The sequence below is a fragment of the Mus pahari genome, chromosome 2 (genome assembly GCF_900095145.1).
Source record: "Mus pahari chromosome 2, PAHARI_EIJ_v1.1, whole genome shotgun sequence".
NCBI lineage: Eukaryota > Metazoa > Chordata > Mammalia > Rodentia > Muridae > Mus > Mus pahari.
In genome coordinates, this window is record NC_034591.1 from 121,544,134 (window position 1) to 121,557,589 (window position 13,456).

At 35.7% G+C, this 13,456-nt stretch overlaps 1 pseudogene; it reads right to left on the reverse strand.

Annotated features, from left to right (window-relative positions):
* The window catches only part of LOC110316881, an 84,888-nt pseudogene extending 77,282 nt beyond the window's left edge, over nt 1-7,606 (reverse strand).
* Nucleotides 7,607-13,456: the final 5,850 nt, after the last annotated feature.

Genomic DNA, 13,456 nt, shown 5'->3' on the forward strand with positions numbered 1-13,456 from the left:
CAGGAAATTGAATGGAGTTGTGTAGCAGTGGGGAATGTGGAACTGGGAGTAGCTACTACAATGTCCCAGATGCCACGGAAGAAAGAGGCTCTTAGGACTCAACAGGGATGACATTAGCTGAAATACCAACAAAGGGGAGAGAAAAACTGTTGAAACCATATCCAGAGGTTTGCTTGAGATTATATACTATTTTTTTCTTGATTCTTCACCAACTACCTCTGCTAAACCAAGTATAAGTTTGAGAAGAACATGATTCACACTAATTTGTTACTAAATTGCCCTCAGAACCTGGTATACTGAATTAAGAGGCAAGATTTGTCAGTACTCATTAATGAATTGCTTACACAGTTGGTGGGTAATTAGGATTGGTGATTCTGTAATGACATGTTGTCTTAGTCAGGGTTTCTATTCCTGTACAACATCATGACCAAGAAGCAAGTTGGGGAGGAAAGGGTTTATTTGGCTTACATTTCCAAACCGCTGTTGATCACCAAAGGATGCAGGACTGGAACTCAAGCGGGTCAGGGAGCAGGAGCTGATGCAGAAGCCATGGAGGGATGTTCTTTACTGGCTTGCTTAGCCTGCTCTCTTATATAACCCAAGACTACCAGCCCAGAGATGGTCCCACGCACAAGGGGCCTCTCCCCCTTGATCACTAATTGAGAAAATGCCTTACAGCTGGATCTCATGGAGGTATTTCCCCAACTGAAGCTCCTTTCTCTGTGACAACTCCAGCTGTGTCAAGTTGACACAAAGCTAGCCAGTACACATGTTGTTGTTATATACTGCATAAACACAATATCTATTAACATGAACCTATGGATAGAACATACAAGTATATCAGGCATTCTTATCTACTATAAATTGATATTTATCTTTTCAAAAATTTAGATCATATCTATTTTGCTTGACCAGCATAGTTAGGAGGAATATGAAGGCAGAAAAGAAATAATATTTAAAATTATTAAAGAAGCAGAAGGATGATTTTTTTTCATATTAAAGAAACCAAATTCTGGAAAATTTATAATGGAGTAGCTGGATTATAACTTTACATTGAGCATAACAAAAAAAGAGGAAAGTCTAAGGATAATGAGAAGAATCAGTATGTCTAGTTGGTGCACTATCTCCCTCATTATTTAGATTCCTTTCTTAATTTGTCTACATTATAAGAAGCTTCAACATTGACAATTAGATATCTTATGCCACTAACTAGGCCCTCCAGTACCAGGTACTGGTTACATCTGTTTGAGTCACTGGTTCCAAACATTCCAGGCTATGACCAAGGCTGTTTTTTGCTATAGCTGAAAACACAACCTATTCATGTCATTGAATATGGGAAAGTCAGGCCATTAACCAACTAAATTCTTGACCCTTACTTTCTAGTGTTCGTAGTGCTGGCTACTTTGCACGCTACTAGAGGAGAAAGGTACACACTCATAGCTACAAACTCTGTGACCTTCAACAAGGTCCTCTCTGAAAGATACACTTGTGAAATGGTAACACGAATATGAGAACAAGAAACCATTTTGAAAATTGGATTAAAGGCCACCTCCATCAGATTAAACTTGCACAGACACTGCTTAAGTGACCAAGAACCCAACAATATAGAAGAGGAAGGGAAAAGATTTTAAGAGACAAAGGTGAAAAGTCATATGAAACAGTGGTTTTCAGACCCTGCAGGAGTAAAGCAAATGAGACCTCAAGAAGACTGTAGAATCAGGTACAACACGTGCAAGGTTCATGACAGTGTCTCAACATTTAGAGTATGAGGTAGACTCAGGGTACTATTCCTAACTGAGAAACTGATTGTAATTAATAACTTCCAGTAAAATTAATTTTTCTCCAGTGGAATGTGGTATAGTGTATCATACACACTCCAGAGTAGACCCCATGCCCAAGAGCAGATGTCCAACAGAAAACAAACTCCTTGATTTTTTTTTTTATCTGTATCTTTTTGTATGCATGTTAGTGGATGTACAGAGGTGGAACTTGTTGCTTCCTTTTTGCTTTCTTTTTAAATTGTTGTCTTACTAGGTTTTTATTGTCTCATTCATTTTCATTTCTGTAGTTTTTTGTAGTTTCTTTTGAGAGAAAGAACATTATGTTGGGTGGGTAGGAAGAAGGGAAGGAGAGATGGGTCTGGAGGTGTTGGTGGAAAAAAGAAAATCTAAATATAGTATATGAAAAATTTTTAAATAAAAATAAATCTTGGAAAAAAATTGTCTGTGTTGTGTATGATTTTAAAAACTGACTTTACAAACTCCCACCACCTTTGTATCTACAATAAGGACAGGAAACAAGCTTCTAGAGTTCTGGAAAAACAATAATGCGTTCTTGTTTTATTTACTATATTCTCATTAAGAATTTATAAAGTATAAGCAGAGTAAAGTTTCAAAGAAAGCTAATATCTGAGTTACAACACTTACCATCTATGTGGTTGTAATTTGGGGAAGAGATAATAGACCAAAGACAAGATAGTGTAAGAGACTTAAATTCCATGGTACATTTCAGAGAAATGGAGAGAGAAAGAAAGAGAGAGATTGATAGACAGACAGAGACAGAGACAGATAGAGACAGAGACAGAGAGACAGAGAGACAGAGACAGACAGACATAGAGGAGAGTGAGAGATTGTCTGTGATGTCAATTAGATCAGTATGATATTTTGAGAGTAGCATATGCTATATTGCTTGGTTACTAAGTGTCCTCCAAATACCTGTATGTTAGAGGCTGTGTCCTCAGATTGACAATATTAGACTGCAGTTGGCATTAAGTGGGAGGGCATACCTATGGTCTTTCCTTTCCCACAGCACAGGTCATTTTTGCTTTGACACATCACCTCACAGTAGTCCCCCAAATCAGGGGGATAATGAAGCTTCTACAACTGAAAACACAAATGGTCATTTTATAAGTTGATTATCTAAGGTTTTTCAGGTTATAGAAATAGAAAACTGATTAATATGATATAGGTGTATCATTGTCAGGAATTCAAATCTGAACAATAGCAACTGTGGTGGAGAAGAAAGAGTAATTTAAGCTAAGTTGAATGTTTTCAGTTATGGTTAGAGCAGAGGACTACTAAGTTATAGTTAGACTTGCATTCACACACACACACACACACACACACACACTTTCTGGTTTTGATTCTACCTAAGTACATGAAAAAAATACATAAATGCATAAATAATATTAGTACCAGAATAACTCAGTAATTTGAAGAAATTTCTTAAATATTGTTTCAATGTCATTTTTTTGACCCCTGAAGTCTAACAATAAACCCTGAAGACACATGACTCTTCTAGAGAACCTGTTTAGAGATACATGTAATGTTTACTGATTTTCGTGTTTTTCATACATTTATCACTATGCATTTGAATATTAATTAACTCTCTTACAACCAGAGCTCTGCAAAATATGGTACAAATTTTTAAATGGGAAAAGTTATTTGGAAAAACTTAGAAAAGCAGAATAATTTTCAATGCACTTGTAAATACAGAAAATGTGTCTATTGGGAAAATCATGATGATAGTGTATTTGGAGAGTGGGTCTGAAATTTTGAGTGAATAGACTATTCATTCCTGTCCCAGCCATTTGTTTGATTTGTGCTTTGCTTATTGAAGTAACAGGTGCACATAGCTGACCACAATCACAAGTGATTTGAGCATTATATGTGTATACAAGTGGATACTTGGAGGAAGATGTGTGTGTTCATATATACATTTGTATGTGTACTATGTATTTATGAATAATTATTAGTGAGATCGCCCAACAAAACTAACTATCAAACGAGCATGAAAGTTTGGGTAGCAGATATCCCTGATCTATGTGCAAAAATATGGCATTTAAAATTATGTTAGTGGATAAATCACCGGCTTTGTAAAAAAAAAAAAAAAATCAATGCCAAAAGATAGAGAAAACAGCCGCGGCTTTGGCAGGCAGATGGAGAGTGAACTGTTAGGTCTCATCCATCTCCAATTCCTATGATTATATGATTAAATATTAGTTTCCAGAGACAAGCATTGGAAATGCCATCCCTTGAAATACCAACTATAGGCCAGAAAATACTGTGAATAAATACTTCATTGGGTCAAGTCCAGAAGATTAATAAGGTGGTCAAAAAAACACAGGAGAGAGAAGGCTGTTTCCCAGGTAGCTAATTAGAAGTTTCTGAGAAACTGGAATTGAATGAATAGGAAAAAAGGTTACTCAGGCAAAGAAAAAGTATTTTTGATATACCACTTGATGGTGAAAAGTAATTTTTCTCAACAAATATTATTTCATGTCTCTTATAATTTATTTATTGCTTTATTAGAAAATGGAGACAAGAAATATAGAGGGGTAAACAAACATTTTCTAAGGGAATTTAATGAAGAGTGCCATAGAATCATCAGCTCCATTCTGCCTATTAATGGGAAAGCATTTGGATAACTAATCCTCAAGTGAAGAGAGAGAGCAGGATGGGAGTCTGCTGGAGGCTTTGTCCAGTGACTGGTATCTTTCATGCAGACTGTGGCATGTCCTGTGACTGTTTCCCCTTCTCCTCTTTGATTCTCATAGAGACCTGATCAGTATTACTATTAGCATAATGTATCCCTAAAAGCTGAAAACACTTATTAAGTAGACATCTTAAGATTAGGACTTTGTAAATAAAAAATTTTTGGTTTAAGGGATTCCTTTTATCTTTCTTTCTTTCTTTCTTTCTTTCTTTCTTTCTTTCTTTCTTTCTTTCTTTCTTTCTTTCTTTTACTTTTTCTTTCTTTTTTTTTTTGTGTGTGTGTATGATAAGGTTTCATGTATCGCAAGCTGAAGATGACCTTGAATTGGAGATCTGCTATGCATCTACTAACAACTGTTGGAATTATCAGTTTATGATACCATGCCTAGTTGATATATACATAGTATGTGTATATTATATACATATTGTGAGTGTGCCTTATGTATGTATTATACATAATTGCTATAGTAACCCCAGCAGATACATAATCTTACCAAAATACTGTTATAGAGTAACTGATGCTGTCATAATAACCCAGGAGTCATTAAACAAGCCAGGAAGGAAAAAAGTCTAAATTCAAAATATATCTTTTTGTCTGTTGTCTTACAATTAAACATATTTTGTTGGTAGAAATAAGAAAACTGGAAATTGAACATGACGCCTTAGGTTAAATACTTTAAACTGGATCCACACAACTTATCATTGTGAGGATATAAAATATCACAATTTCTTAATATTTCAATGGGTTGTGAAATACCCATTCAAGTGACTTCCAGGTTTTCAAACTCAGCACTGACTATGTTAGGAAGTTTTGTTTATTTATTCAACCTAGACACTTAGTAAAATCACTGTAGTCTTCTTCTCACTGTCTTTCTGTCTCTCTGGATCTCCCTACTAAGGGAACTCATTTTCTAGAGCTTTTTTCTTGGATATACACACATGCCCCCCACATACATAAACACACGAACACACTCATGCACATACATATATAATACACACATGTATACAAATGCACACACTCATATATACACATATATACATACATACAAAATCAGATTCACACAGACACCTGCATGGTTTCCTGTTATTCCCAGTTTCTAAGACTTGAAAATATAAAAAGTCTTTTATTTGTGTATGTCTCTTCTGGTCACATTTGTGCATTCATGTTGAAAATTTTTCAAGGACTTTCAAAAGGAAATTTACTGTTCCATTTCAACAAATATATACGCATACAGATAGATTGATTAATAGTTGAGAAAGTCCCAAAATAAATATATGTATATATGTAAAATTTCTATTATTCACAGTTTTACTTTATATATCTTCAATTATAAGCTATATGTAAACCTTTATGCTGATATAAATTCTATATTTTAAATAGAATTAAGTATATAGAATTTTTATTCAGGTTTATAAAGAATATCACAGCTCTCTTACTCTAAGCAATGTTTCTAGAATTACTGCATTGAAAAGGACAATGCTAATGTTAAATTCCAGTGAACTTCTGAGGTGAACATGGATGGAAACCAATAATAATCAAAAAACCAATTGGAGTTACATTTTAAAGTACAACTGTTTAAACAGTCTTAAATTTTGGCATTATAATTATTGTGGAGTTTATAAACTCATAGAAAAAAGTAATAGTTAACCCAATCACCAATACCATAACTGGTCTTTCTAAATATCTTGTAATATTTGCTTTAAAACCACATTGTAAAGGGTGAAATTTTACTTGATTTATTTATTCTTGCATTCTTATCTCTTTAGTATATAAAATATTAATTATATCATATTACTTCATTACCCCTCTCTCTAACTCCAGTATTGGTTATATCATTATTACTTAAGGTCTGTTTTAATTGTATATGTTAAGCTCTATATGTTAATACCTATGTTATTTATATTTATTTATTTATTACTGAAAATATATTTTTCACAAAATAGAGTCTGAATATATGATGGTTTCTTCTTCTTCAATGCCTGCCTAATCCCTCCCACGTCCCTGCCCACCCAAATCCATACCTTTTTCTCATTTGAATACTTATGTTCTTTAAATTCCTTTTATAGAAAACTCAATATTGTCTCTAGGATGGAATTCGTTGTTGCATTAACCTCTGAATTGATTACATTTATGGTGTTAGTGGCATAGCTGTTTGCTAGAGACATAACACTTCCATTGATTTTGAGCATTTCTCACTAGAGTGATGTGGGATAGAACCTTCATCTGAGATGCCAAATCCTATCCCCTCCTGTTGTCCATGCTTAGTGTCTTTAACAGGAATCTTTTGTAATATAGACTGTATTACAAGCCACATGTTAATTTTATTTATTTTTAATTTTGTGTATATGGATTGCCAATGAGTGGGTTTGTGCACGTGAGGTTGTCAAATTCCCTACACCCGGGGTTGGGAGGATTTATGAGCCTCCTGACATGGATGCTAGAATCTGAGCCCAGGTCCCTTGCAAGATCAGGAAGTGCTCTTATCCAGTCTTTTCTTCAGCCTCATAATGTGTTATTGTGATACTAATCTTATGAATAGTTTTTGATTTATTTGACCTTTTATAATAACTAAGGAATGTGTTTCTTCTTCAAATATTTTATTGTTTATTTAATTTTTTCCAGGTACACCATTTATCACTTAAATGTACTTAATAGGTTATTTATCCCCCCTTTAAAAAACCTTTTTTTTAATTGGTTATTTTATTTATTTAGATTTCAAATGTTATTCCCTTTCTGGTTTCCCGTGCTCAATCCCCCTAACCCACCCTTGCTTGTATGAGGGAAATCACCCTTTCACCCACCAAGCACTCCCACCTCACTCTCTGCCCTAGTATTCCCCTACACTGGGTCATTGAGCCTCCACAGTAGCAATTGCTCCCCTCCTATTGTTGCCAGATAAGGCCATCCTCTGCTATATATGCTTTTGGAGTCATGGGTCCCTCCATGTATACTCTAGTTGGTGGTTTAGTCTCTGGGAGCTTGGGCGTTCTGTTTGGGTGATATTCTTGGTCTTCCTATGAGATTGCAAACCCCTCAGCTCCTTCAGTCCTTACCTGAATTCTTCCATTGGAGTCTCCTGCTGAGTCTGATGGTTGACTGCCAGCATCTGCATCTGTATAGGCCATTCTCAGGCAGAGCATCTCAGGGGACATCTATATTAGGCTCCTGTCATTAAGTGCTTCTTGGCATCAGTAATAGTGTCTGGTTGATGTCTGCAGATGGGAAGGATCCTTAGATGGGGCAGTCTCTGGATGGCCTTTCTTTCATTCTCTGCTCCACTCTTAGTCCCTGCATTTCCATTAGAAAAGAGCAATTCTGAGTTAATATTTTTGAGATCGATAGGTGACACCATCCCTCAACCGGGGACATGTATAACCTTTCTACAAGTTCTTTCTCCCCTTTGTTTGGTCTTTCAGCTAATGTCTTTCTTGTTAGGTCCTGGGAGCCTCTTGCTTTTTCTAGTGGAAAGCCACAGTTTCTCACCCCCCACTGCTAAATATATCTATTCAATTTCCTGACCCTCTACTTCTCTCCTGTCCCTTCCAATATATCTGAACTTCCCCCTGATTTTTCCTCCTCTCAAACACCTAGGCCCCTTCCTCCCTCTACCTCCCATGATTATTTTGTTCCCCCTTCTAAGTAGGATTGAAGCATCCACACTTTGGTTTTCCTTCTTGAGCTTTATATGGTCTGTGAGTTGTATCATGGGTATTCCAAGCCTTTTTTCCTAATATCCACTTATCAGTGAGTACATAACATGTGTGTTCTTTTGTGACAGGGTTACCTCACTTAGGATGATATTTTCTTGTCCAATCTATTTGCCTACAAATTTCATTAAGTCATTGTTTTTAATAGTTGAGTAGTACTCCATTGTGTAAATGTACCAGATTTTCCATTTCCATTCCTCTGTTGAAGGACATGTGCTTTGTTTCCAGCTTCTGGCTATTATAAATAAGGCTGTTATGTACACAGTGGAGCATAAGCATTCAGAAGTTTACAGATGAGGAATTGATAGATTATCTATCTCTTCAATTTTCTGCTATTTCAGTTTTTACACAGTGAGTATAATATGTATAATACATGCCTAACAAATTTCTGTGGTATAAATGAGCATAGAAAAATATTTGAGCATGTAATTTAATAAATAATATTTTGTTAACATTTGAGCTATATGAACATATGTTTATATGTAATAGAATTCGCCAAAAATATTTATACCAAATATAGTACAATTATAAGAATTCTCTGATTTATTCTTTATATATTCTAAGAAACATTTGCTCAACTTGTGGTCACCAATATTGATTTTCTGTTTTCTTTTCATATATATATATATATATATATATATATATATATATATATTACTTTATTATATATGGTTCTGTCTTGCTATCTTGCATGCTATATACTTCAGTGTGATCATACATAGGGACTTAGGTGCATTCATTTTTGTATGTCTTATTATCTATAATTTTTTTCTCCAATCATTACCTTAGTAAGTAAACTTTTCATCATTTAAATTTGTTCTTTCAGATTGTTTTATTTAAAAAAAAACGCATTTGAAAACACATTTAAAATAGAATGGTTTTAAAATTAAGATAAGTAGTTTCTTAATTAACCTCAGTGTTTTCATTATTTTCTCATTGTCTTCTTGGTTACTTCAGTTGAAGCATTTTCTTATTTGGTAGTGATTCATCAGCTGGCAATGAGACATAATAGAAAGAGTACACACTCATACTGAAATCAGAGCTGTACTCAGATTCTCAGTCTGCCATTTATGTTATTTGCTTGTTATTAGGTTGTTTGTTTTATTTAGGTAATAATTTATGATCTGGATTTATTCTATTAAAATGCAAACAATTCTTATACCTTAGAATTTCTCAGACTAGAACATTGCTTAACATCTAACATGGGGTGGGGCTGCAAATTAAGGATACACTCTCAATTAGACTTGCATATATTTGTTGAAAGGGCCCAGCTCTCTGTGTGGTTTTTCCATCCCCAACCTTAATTTCTCACTTCAGGAGATGGTCAGTGAGAGCTTGCATTGTGTCTATTCTTAGATGGCTTTGCTTTTAACCTGAACTGGTACAAACGAAGCAGGAAAAGCTGGTATTCTTATCCTTAATATGATCTATGCCTGCCTAAGAAAGGACAGTAGAGATAATGCCACACACACAGGACAATCAGAGTGTCCAAATTCATTTGCAGAAACTATTCATGTACATAAGTAGAATCATATGGGGACTAGGGGTAGGAAACCTCAACCATGACAAGAAAAATAGAAGAGTTGATTATAATTCATTCATTTACAGATAATGCACAGGACCCCCTATAATTTCAAAAGGAAATACAGTGCAGTTCCCTAAAATGACAATTCTATAATAACATTGAACTCATATATAGCAGTAATAACCATATGGTAATTAAGTGATGATGTATTATACAACAGGAATGAATCCTAACAGTATTCCCCATGATATACCACACAAGCAATATGATATGTCAGTGATATGATAGGTCACATAGTCATGATTCTATTTTAAGAAATGTCCATCTGTAAAGATCTAATACAAGTTAATGTTTCCAGAGTTTGGGAGGTGGCAGAGTATGGAATAATAAATAAGGGTTATTTGGTTTCTTAAAACAACAAAAATACCCTATTGATATTGGTGTTGCTTACACAAATTTGAATTCACTAAGCCCACTTCATTATACATATTAAATGAGTGATTTGTTGCTTAGCATTGCCTTTAATTCCAACTTGGGAGGCAGAGGCAGGCATATTTCTGAGTTTGAGGCCAGACTGGTCTACAAAGTGAGTTCCAGGACAGAGAAACCCTGCCTCGAAAAACAAAAACAAACAAACAAACAAAAAACAAAAAAAATGAAACACATTTTCAGTAAATATGAGTTTTAATTTTGTTTACTAGTTTTTAGTTTTTGTTTAGTGCTTTACATCATGTAAATATACTACAAATGCTTATCAACATTTCGCATAATAGATTAGTTTTTAAAAACAGATTTAGTCTATTCCATACCACAAATCAGCACAGCAAACTATTACACAGCAGTAGCTTCCAGTATAAGTCATTATATAACTGGTACATAATTTTGTCTCAGACATAAGAATAATTTTGTTTGTTTGGTTGGTTGGTTGGTTTGTTTGTTGTTTAGTTTGGTTAGTTTTTTGAGACAGGGCTTTTCTGTGTAACTTTAGCTGTCCTGGAACTCACTCAGCTGGAACTTTAGCTGGCTTTGAACTCACAGAGATCAGCCTGCCTCTGCCTACCAAGTGCTGGGATTAAAGGTGTGTACCATCACACCACAGCTTAGCAGAAATACTCATTTTTAATATGGATTCTTTAGTGCTTCTTAAAATGTTCTAAAAATTAAGAAATTATTTGACATAAACCATGATTGATTAGAAGGAAATGCTTTCTCAGATTTAACATTTTGGAAAGTGAAAATAAGTATATAATATACATATAATAATTGATCGATGAACCTTTAGGCTTTAAATGGTTATGTGTTGCACCTATACCTATTGGTATGTTCAGTTAAACCATGGACATTTATATTCATTTTATTGAAAATAAATAAAATGTGATTAAAGTTGTATGGATTTTGGTAGTGTTGGATATGCTTTCCATTTCTTTTCTCTCCTATCTGCTGTCAAGACTTGGCTTCCATGCAGCTTCAATATTCACAGTTTTCATATGTTTGTGGCATTACTCTTATCAGTAATTATAAAACATAATTGAACATGTATAGCAAATGTGTTATTGACTGATTAACAACAAAAAGAATAGGTGAGAATACTTACAGAGCTACTAACACTAAATGTACCAACAGGAATTTGTAAGGACACGTCTTTCTTTAGTTCTGCTTGATATACATTCTTAGAGCAGCTATTGTTTAAAGTCTGACATCTATTAAAAACATTTTCTTTTCAAGACCTTTAATATGAAGGGACGTTTTATTTTGTCACAGGATTTTTCAGCATCTAATAAGATGATCATGTGTTATTTTTTGTTTAGTTTGTTTATATAGTGGATTACATTGATGGACTTCCATATATTGAGTCATCCCTGCATCCCGGGGATGAGGCCTAATTGATCATGATGGATGATCATTTTGACATGTTCTTGGATTCAGTTTTTTGACAATTTTATTGAGTATTTTTGCATTGATATTCATAAGGGAAATTGGTCTGAAGTTTCTTGGTTGTCTGAGCATCTACGTCTGTATTTGTCAGGCACTCACAGAGCCTCTCAGGAAAGAGCCATATCAGGCTCCTGTCAGCAAACACTTGTTGGCATCCACAGCAGTGTCTGGGTTTGGTGGTTGTATATGGAATCGATCCCCAGGTGGGACAGTCTCTGGATGGTCATTATTTCAGTCTGTGCTCCACACTTTGTCTCTGTAACTCATTTTATGGGCATTCCCAGCTTTCTTAGTTGTCACTGATTCTTGGTGCATGGCTTCAGCTTTTCACTGTCATTTCTGTCTACCATTTCCACTGCTGTTCTTGTTCATCTTATGTTTGGGCAACCACTCATTTACTAAGCCACCCTGATTCCCAACAATAACCTGTAAACTTTTGTTATACTGACAGGTAAATCTGGTCTTCACTTCATCTAAGAAATATTTCTTTGCAACCAATGAAGGCAAATAATAAAACCAGTGACTAATGAAAATGCAGGGTCCATTCCCAGTGGGTACATCTGCTAAATCATCCCTTACCTATGGCTCAGGAAACCCTTTCAGGGGCAGAAAGATTATAAGAACTACAGGATCAGGGAGTATACTCTGAGATCATATCTCCTAATAATGTCAAGCTACCCAGCTAAAAAATCATTTATATTAAAAACATTTATGGCCTTAGTGAGAGAAGATACATCTAACCCTCAAGAGACTTGAGGGCTCAGGAATTGGGGAGGACTGGTGGAGTGAGGGTGGTAAGTGGGGACATCCTCTTGGAGACTGGAGTTGGAGAAGAGAAGGTATAGGATGAGGGCAGTTGATGGGGCAGACTGGGAGGGGGATGAAGTCTGGATTATAAAAAAAGGATTAAAGAATAAATAATTAAAGAATAATAATAATTAATAAATAAATTAAAATATATACTATTAAAAAATATTATATAGGAGCTGGTAAGAGAGCAATCTTTGCTCCAGTGAGTTGCCGGGGAGAGGGCAGCCTGCAGAAGCAACACAGCTTCTGGGACAGACCCTGTTTCTGGCTCCAGAGATATGGGCACATTCCAGGCCAGAGGAGAGGTGTCTGCCCTGAAGGGCTCTCACTACCTGAGCTGGTAAGGGAGCCATCTTTGATCCGGTTTGCCTAGGCTCCAGTGTGCACTGGTGAGAGTGTGGACCGCAAAATCTACAGAGCTTTGGGACAGACAGAAGCAATCTAGCTTCTGGGACAGACCCTGTTTTGGGCTCCAGGCATTTGGGCACCTTCCTCACCAGCCAGGAGGGAGATCTGAACACTAGGTCTCTGTGTACCTTCGCTGACAGAGGAGAGCTTACATGCAGAGAGTAAGCTGACCACTGAGACTCAGGAGAGAGCTAGACTCCCAGGACTGCTGACAGAGGCTAACAGAATCACAGGAGGAACAAGCTCCAATCAGAGACAACTATAAAAACTAACTCCAGAGATCACCAAATGGTGAAATGCAAACATAGGAATATTACTAACAGAAACCAAGACCACTCACCATCACCAGAACCTAGCACTCCCACCTCAGTCAGTCCTGGATACCCCAACACACCCAAAAAGCAAGAATCAGATTTAAAGGCATACCTCATGATGTTGGGAGAGGACTTTAAGAAGGGCATTAATACCTCACTTAAAGAAATGCAGGAGAACGCTGCTAAAATGGTACAAGTCCTTAAAGAAAAACAGGAGAATACATCTAAAGAGGTAGAAGTCCTTAAAGAAAGAGAGGAGAACA